This window comes from Lytechinus variegatus, chromosome 7 (assembly GCF_018143015.1).
Source record: "Lytechinus variegatus isolate NC3 chromosome 7, Lvar_3.0, whole genome shotgun sequence".
NCBI lineage: Eukaryota > Metazoa > Echinodermata > Echinoidea > Temnopleuroida > Toxopneustidae > Lytechinus > Lytechinus variegatus.
In genome coordinates, this window is record NC_054746.1 from 33,143,534 (window position 1) to 33,151,580 (window position 8,047).

Below are 8,047 nucleotides of genomic sequence, written 5' to 3' on the forward strand. Positions count from 1 at the left end.
TACCAGTTTGGACAAAGATCACATTCTATGAATAAATGAAAATGTGTCTGGTCATCTTTTTTTTCCACCGTATACTTCACACCTTTAAGTTTCTACCAGATATATGTTTCAACAATGATATCCACTTCTGCCTGTCTTTCATAGTTTTCCTTCCTGCGCGCCTTATTTGTCTTTCATTTTCCTGCGGCGGCAAGCTTTTTTTATGTTCGCATGTTCTTGGCATGATCAATAGTGCTGTAGTTGAAATTTAGGCATACAAATTTCTTAAACAAAATGACAATATGTGGCATATTCAGTCAGTTCGGTATAAAATAAGGTGTAGTCTAGAGCCATATAGAACACAAAAAGTACAAGATAGGGTTTTGAAAAATATTGAATTGATTTTATTATAATTCTTGCTATTTCGTATGAGATATTCATCAGCTCAAGATAAGTAAGACACTGTTCATATTTGGCTTGAATGTATACAAGCTAGGGGGCCAAGCAGCCTCGTGCACCAACTAAATCGTATTAGACAATAATAATTATTCAAAGACCGTTGAAAAAAATAATACCTATGAATAATATTCAATAAGTTTTACTACAATATATTAATGATTCAATTCTACACTGATTTGTATAAAATACAGAGCATAATTCAACTATCTAATAGAGATTTCACACCATGTGTGGTCTAATGGCCTTCCTATTCACATGCTGAGGGACACATTTTTACTGAACTGATGTAGCGATAGAGGAGGGATAGGCTAGCTGAATACCAGAATTAGTTGTCCTTGGATGCAGCAAGAAAAGGCTTTCACTTTCTAAAGAGGAAAGGGGCCCAACTAACCCCGGTCTCCTCATTCTGGCTCATTCCGCCTCTATTACCCCTTTCATAAACCCCATTAAAATGAATTAGGCGGCTAATAGCAGCATAATTTGGTCGTAAAATTGGAGGAGGATAAGAGTTATCCGCATTACTCTGATGCTGCTATTATCCGCATAATAGCAGCATCGGGACAAGATTTTGAGTTTATGAACGCATTTCCAAATTATGCGGATAATTGCCATGGTGCGGTCACAAGGTCACCCTTTTCCAACACAACCGCATTGGAGGGGGGCGTGTCCAGTTGTCATGGCGATTATCCCCCTTTTTCAGGACGGGCGCTCGTAAAAATAATGCGGCTTATTTTCGGAGTTTATGAACGCAATTTTTATTGAATTATCCGCATTACTCTTAGGCGGCTAATTGGAGGATAGGTTTATGAAAAGGGTATTAGATAGGGTATAAAGGTTAAGTCCACCCAAGAAAAATTTTGACTTGAATCAATATAGAGAAAAGTCTAACATCGCTAAAAATTTCATTCAAATCGGATGTTAAATAAGGAAAATCCTGACAATTTGAAGTTTCGTTTATTTTTCACTGAATAATTATATGCACCAATCAGTGGCATGTAAATGAGAAAGTCGATGATGCCCCTCACTCACTATTTCTTTTGATTTTTATTGTTTGAATTATACAAATATTTCAGTTTCAAATTTGACAGTAATGACCAACTTGACTGAGCCAAAAGATGTTAAAATAATAGTAATTCTATATATCCAGGGAGGAATAAAACTCCTTTCACATGACTCTCAGGAGAAAATCAGAACATTTCCCATTTCATTTAATAAAATACAAAATATATAGTAAGTGGAGGATGTCATCAGTCTCCATATTTGCATACCGACCCGGATGTGCATATAACTGTTTTGTGAAATTAAGAGAAATTACAAAATCATAACTTTCTTGTTTTACATCCGATTTTGATGAAATTTTCATTGCAATGCTTGCTGGATTTTTCTCTTTTTATTCAAATCAGCTTTTATATGTTGGGGTGGACTTATCCTTTAATGTCGTTATCGTGGGCCAACATAGTTGGCGCTGTCGTATTCATTTAATACACAGATGATAAGTTCATAAACTGTATATGAACGCCGATTTTTGACTCCACTAAATACTGTAGCTTCGATTCCGTATCAGTTGAATATAGTGTTCATCATGTCTTCATCTTGCTCGTGTTTCTGCATCAGTTTCCTCCAGAAATCTCGAGTCTTTTCAACAGTTCTAATTATAGTTTTGTTCACCGCTAACGAAGCATTTATGACAGCCGTCGGTAAGTGCGATGTTCCAATTCGCTATTTGAAAAAAATCAATTTAATTCGTTGTAAAACAATTCGTTCTCGTTTGAAAGGTAATAGTCAATAATGGGTTTGCTCTGATAAGGAATAAAATATCAGAGCCTTTTGTTTTCCTGTTTTACTAAAAGCTATAATGGAAACGAGGACGAGAAAGGAAGGGGGTATATGCCTACTAATTTTGATAATGATTTAAATGCACACCTGCAGTGGCGTAATTACCCCCCCCCCAAAAAAAAAAAAAATATATATATATATATATATATGTATTATATATGTATATATAGTATATATACATATATAATACATATATATATATATATATATATATATACAAATAACAAACAAAAAAACTAAGGAGCAGATCATAATTTTTCTGCTTGTATACCAGCTGGTACAATGAAATGTTTTCATAAAATAATGATATCACAGGAATCTGGCTGTTACGAGTGGGCATACCGTAAATCATGCATCGAAGCTTTATTTTTCAATGGATCCTTTTCAACAATACCGTTTTTTTTTTAATTTTGAAATGAGAAAAATTGTGCAATTTAAAAGAGTTAGAGCATATTTAATGTGTATAATATCATCGTCATCATCGTAGGCAGCGGAAGCGGGGGGACGGGGGTTTAATTTTGTTTCCTGCGTCCCCCCTAAATTCTGGTGGACCCCCTTAAAATGTCTCTTGTACCCCCCCCCCCCCCTCACTAAAATTTAGGTTGATGGCTTTTTTTTGCTTATATATTAAAGTATAAAACTTCAATGTATTTTATAAATTATGCAGTTTTAAGTCTTCTTGTTTACCTTCTTCGGAGAAGAAGGTAATACATGCATGTACGCATATAGTAAGTCGACTATAATTTCTTCATTTCCAAGGGGGTTCCACAATTTTACAAGCTTTGCTTTTTAGTGGATCCCCCTCTTTTCCATTTATGCTCTATATTATACTGTTTTTTTGTCTGTTTTACGAAGTAAGAATGCCCTTCTGTAAAATTGTACTTGATTTGTATTGTTTTATATTACTTTGTATTATGTTTTGAATGGAAATGAAATAAAAGAATTGAATTGAAGGCGCAGTATTTTGTACGTCGGTCTATAGCACGTCTTTGTGATATTTCATGTTAATTAGTGGATGCTGGAGCCTGATGAGTACACGGAATATACCAGGGGACACCTTGCGCTTCCTGCCACGCCCACTAATGTTCTTCACAGTGTTGTACCACTTATGCTTGCTTCTTGATTATGCTCTGGACTGTTGCCACAGGGACATACTGCTTTGAAATGGCCTTGTAACCCTTTCCCTCAATGTGGGCATTAACAAGACGTTGTCGTGGGTCCTCACTGAGCTCCTTCTTGTCGGCCATGATTATCAGAGACTGAGAATGAACAAAAAATTTTTTTTTATTCATACCCTTTTAGAAAGATGCTATTTTCTATCATTTTATAATGATTTGTTAAAAAAAGAGGGTATGTAATTCATTGGAAAATCTTGAAATAACTAGAGGACAAAGAATAGCACATTCCCAGACAGTGAAAAGAATGCACATTGTCATTAAAAGACATTTTGTTGAGATATTGGCAAGGGTATGAATAATTCTACACAATATTAGTGCAAAATAAAATAACTTTCGACCCTATTTATTATTATGCAAATGAAGACTAGCAAGCGCATACGTCCAGTGGCGTAACAGGGGTCGGTGGCCAGGGGGGGGGAGTAAAACAATAACCGGTCATATCACGGTATGAACAGGTGTAATGGTGTAACGAGGCGACGATTTTCAGAGGGCCAGATTGCGCATCGGAAGAATTAATCTTTAAGAATAAAAGTTGCGAGGGAGTGAAAAAATGACATTTTTAATACAAAAGATCAAATTTTGTGATAGATTTTGACATGATATCCAGAGAATAATATATTTCACTCTCCTCTCTTTCCATTCCTTCTTTTGTGGTCTGTACGCCACTGTGAACTGGATTCTTTGCGGCAGTAGCGTGAAGAGTAAAAAAAAAAAACGAGGGGCGCAGTATGGCGCATGTGCTAAACAGCTGCTTAATCCCCAAGACAGCGAAGCGAGCGACAAAAAAACTCACATTTTCATGAGAATCTGACTTTGAGATATTTTCGACATTATACCCATATACGGCAGTGCTTTGCGGTTGGGTCCGGGGAGGAGCTCCCAGAACTTCTTGATATCAAAGCCATTTAAACCTCGCAGATTGCGGCTATTTTTAATCAAATCGCGGATATTATTTAGAATAGCTTTAACACAATTTTATTCAACCCCGTTGCGTAATGAGCCAAATATTTTGAGGGGGCAAGGGCAAAACATAGCAATGTGGGAAATTTGTAAAATGTCACCAGCGAGCAAAGCTAGCTGGCAAAAAAATTAGTTATTGAAATTAAATCCTAATTATATGATAGATATCCATTATATTCAGCAAATAACATCACATTCATTGATTCCATTCATTTCATTATACATTGTCTCCTATAATTTCTTTTATTTCCTCTAGGGTGTGGAGCCATCAAGACACCCCCCCCCGCGCTTGTACGCCAGTGATTGAACGTAAAGCTTAATGTAGGAAGGGTCCCTACAGGGGGGGGGGGCGTTATGGAACCATTTGAAGGTTATAGATGAAGAGCCCCTACTGTGTGGGGTCTGGGGCAAAGCCCTGGTAGCTTATTTACATAAAATTTAGCAAGGTTCTAGCACAATGTTGTATGCTCTCCATTTTCTTCCCGCTCGTTATTTTCAATCATCGGCAGCCCCGGCCAGTCGTGTTATTAAGTTGTTGTTTTTTCTTGTCCATTTTCTTTGTTTTCCAAGTTTAGCTAGCTTTTTACTAATTCCATTCTACCTTCGTTTCTCGCTTATGGCATTTTGCCATCTTTTGATTTATTTCCCATCATGCTATTGCATTACATAGGCCTATTTCGGAATGATTTGTTCTTTCTCATATGTTCTTCTTTCGTTCCTTTTCCCGCTTTTCTTCCTTTTCCTTTAAAAAAAATCTTCGTTTTCTGTTCAGTTTCCTTTTCCTCCTTTCCTTTTCCACCTTTCCTTTCCCTTTCCTTTTTTCTCCCTCCCTTTTCTCTTTTCTCCGTTTTTTTATTTTCCCGAAAATCCGCCGGGGGGCAACTTGCCCCCCCCCCTGCCCCCCCCCGCCTGTTACGCCACTGCATATGTCAAATTATGCATAGCAACAAGTAGACGAAAGACACAGAGACAGTTACATCACAATAGCTTTTACAAGTAAAGAATCTATACCAAAGAATGTTTTTCCACAAGGGGTATGAATAATTTTGAGGACTACTGTACATGTACGCCGATTTTGACTCCACTAAATACTGTAGCTTCGATTCCGTATCAGTTGAATATAGTGTTCATCATGTCTTCATCTTGCTCGTGTTTCTGCATCAGTTTCCTCCAGAAATCTCGAGTCTTTTCAACAGTTCTAATTATAGTTTTGTTCACCGCTAACGAAGCATTTATGACAGCCGTCGGTAAGTGCGATGTTCCAATTCGCTATTTGAAAAAAAAATCAATTTAATTCGTTGTAAAACAATTCGTTCTCGTTTGAAAGGTAATAGTCAATAATGGGTTTGCTCTGATAAGGAATAAAATATCAGAGCCTTTTGTTTTCCTGTTTTACTAAAAGCTATAATGGAAACGAGGACGAGAAAGGAAGGGGGTATATGCCTACTAATTTTGATAATGATTTAAATGCACACCTGCAGTGGCGTAATTACCTCCCCCCCCAAAAAAAAAAAAATATATATATATATGTATTATATATGTATATATAGTATATATACATATATAATACATATATATATATATATATATATACAAATAACAAACAAAAAAACTAAGGAGCAGATCATAATTTTTCTGCTTGTATACCAGCTGGTACAATGAAATGTTTTCATAAAATAATGATATCACAGGAATCTGGCTGTTACGAGTGGGCATACCGTAAATCATGCATCGAAGCTTTATTTTTCAATGGATCCTTTTCAACAATACCGTTTTTTTTTTAATTTTGAAATGAGAAAAATTGTGCAATTTAAAAGAGTTAGAGCATATTTAATGTGTATTATATCATCGTCATCATCGTAGGCAGCGGAAGCGGGGGGACGGGGGGTTAATTTTGTTTCCTGCGTCCCCCCTAAATTCTGGTGGACCCCCTTAAAATGTCTCTTGTACCCCCCCCCCCCTCACTAAAATTTAGGTTGATGGCTTTTTTTTTTGCTTATATATTAAAGTATAAAACTTCAATGTATTTTATAAATTATGCAGTTTTAAGTCTTCTTGTTTACCTTCTTCGGAGAAGAAGGTAATACATGCATGTACGCATATAGTAAGTCGACTATAATTTCTTCATTTCCAAGGGGGTTCCACAATTTTACAAGCTTTGCTTTTTAGTGGATACCCCTCTTTTCCATTTATGCTCTATATTATACTGTTTTTTGTCTGTTTTACGAAGTTAGAATGCCCTTCTGTAAAATTGTACTTGATTTGTTTTGTTTTATATTACTTTGTATTATGTTTTGAATGGAAATGAAATAAAAGAATTGAATTGTATTGTATTGAAGGCGCAGTTTTTTGTACGTCGGTCTATAGCACGTCTTTGTGATATTTTATGTTAATTAGTGGATGCTGGAGCCTGATGAGTACACGGAATATACCAGGGGACACCTTGCGCTTCCTGCCACGCCCACTAATGTTCTTCACAGTGTTGTACCACTTATGCTTCTCATTGGCGGCGGAGCAGAGGATTATCTTTTGTGTTTGGGGGGGACGGCTATTGTTGCGTCCCCCCCAAACACAAAAGATAATCCTCTGCTCCGCCGCCTATGATGCTTCTTGATTATGCTCTGGACTGTTGCCACAGGGACATACTGCTTTGAAATGGCCTTGTAACCCTTTCCCTCAATGTGGGCATTAACAAGACGTTGTCGTGGGTCCTCACTGAGCTCCTTCTTGTCGGCCATGATTATCAGAGACTGAGAATGAACAAAATATTTTTTTTTATTCATACCCTTTTAGAAAGATGCTATTTTCTATCATTTTATAATGATTTGTTAAAAAAAGAGGGTATGTAATTCATTGGAAAATCTTGAAATAACTAGAGGACAAAGAATAGCACATTCCCAGACAGTGAAAAGAATGCACATTGTCATTAAAAGACATTTTGTTGAGATATTGGCAAGGGTATGAATAATTCTACACAATATTAGTGCAAAATAAAATAACTTTCGACCCTATTTATTATTATGCAAATGAAGACTAGCAAGCGCATACGTCCAGTGGCGTAACAGGGGTCGGTGGCCAGGGGGGGGGGAGTAAAACAATAACCGGTCATATCACGGTATGAACAGGTGTAATGGTGTAACGAGGCGACGATTTTCAGAGGGCCAGATTGCGCATCGGAAGAATTAATCTTTAAGAATAAAAGTTGCGATTGAGTGAAAAAAATGACATTTTTAATACAAAAGATCAAATTTTGTGATAGATTTTGACATGATATCCAGAGAATAATATATTTCACTCTCCTCTCTTTCCATTCCTTCTTTTGTGGTCTGTACGCCACTGTGAACTGGATTCTTTGCGGCAGTAGCGTGAAGAGTAAAAAAAAAACGAGGGGCGCAGTATGGCGCATGTGCTAAACAGCTGCTTAATCCCCAAGACAGCGAAGCGAGCGACAAAAAAACTCACATTTTCATGAGAATCTGACTTTGAGATATTTTCGACATTATACCCATATACGGCAGTGCTTTGCGGTTGGGGTCCGGGGAGGAGCTCCCAGACTTCTTGATATCAAAGCCATTTAAACCTCGCAGATTGCGGCTATTTTTGATCAAATCGCGGATATAGAATAGCTTTAACAC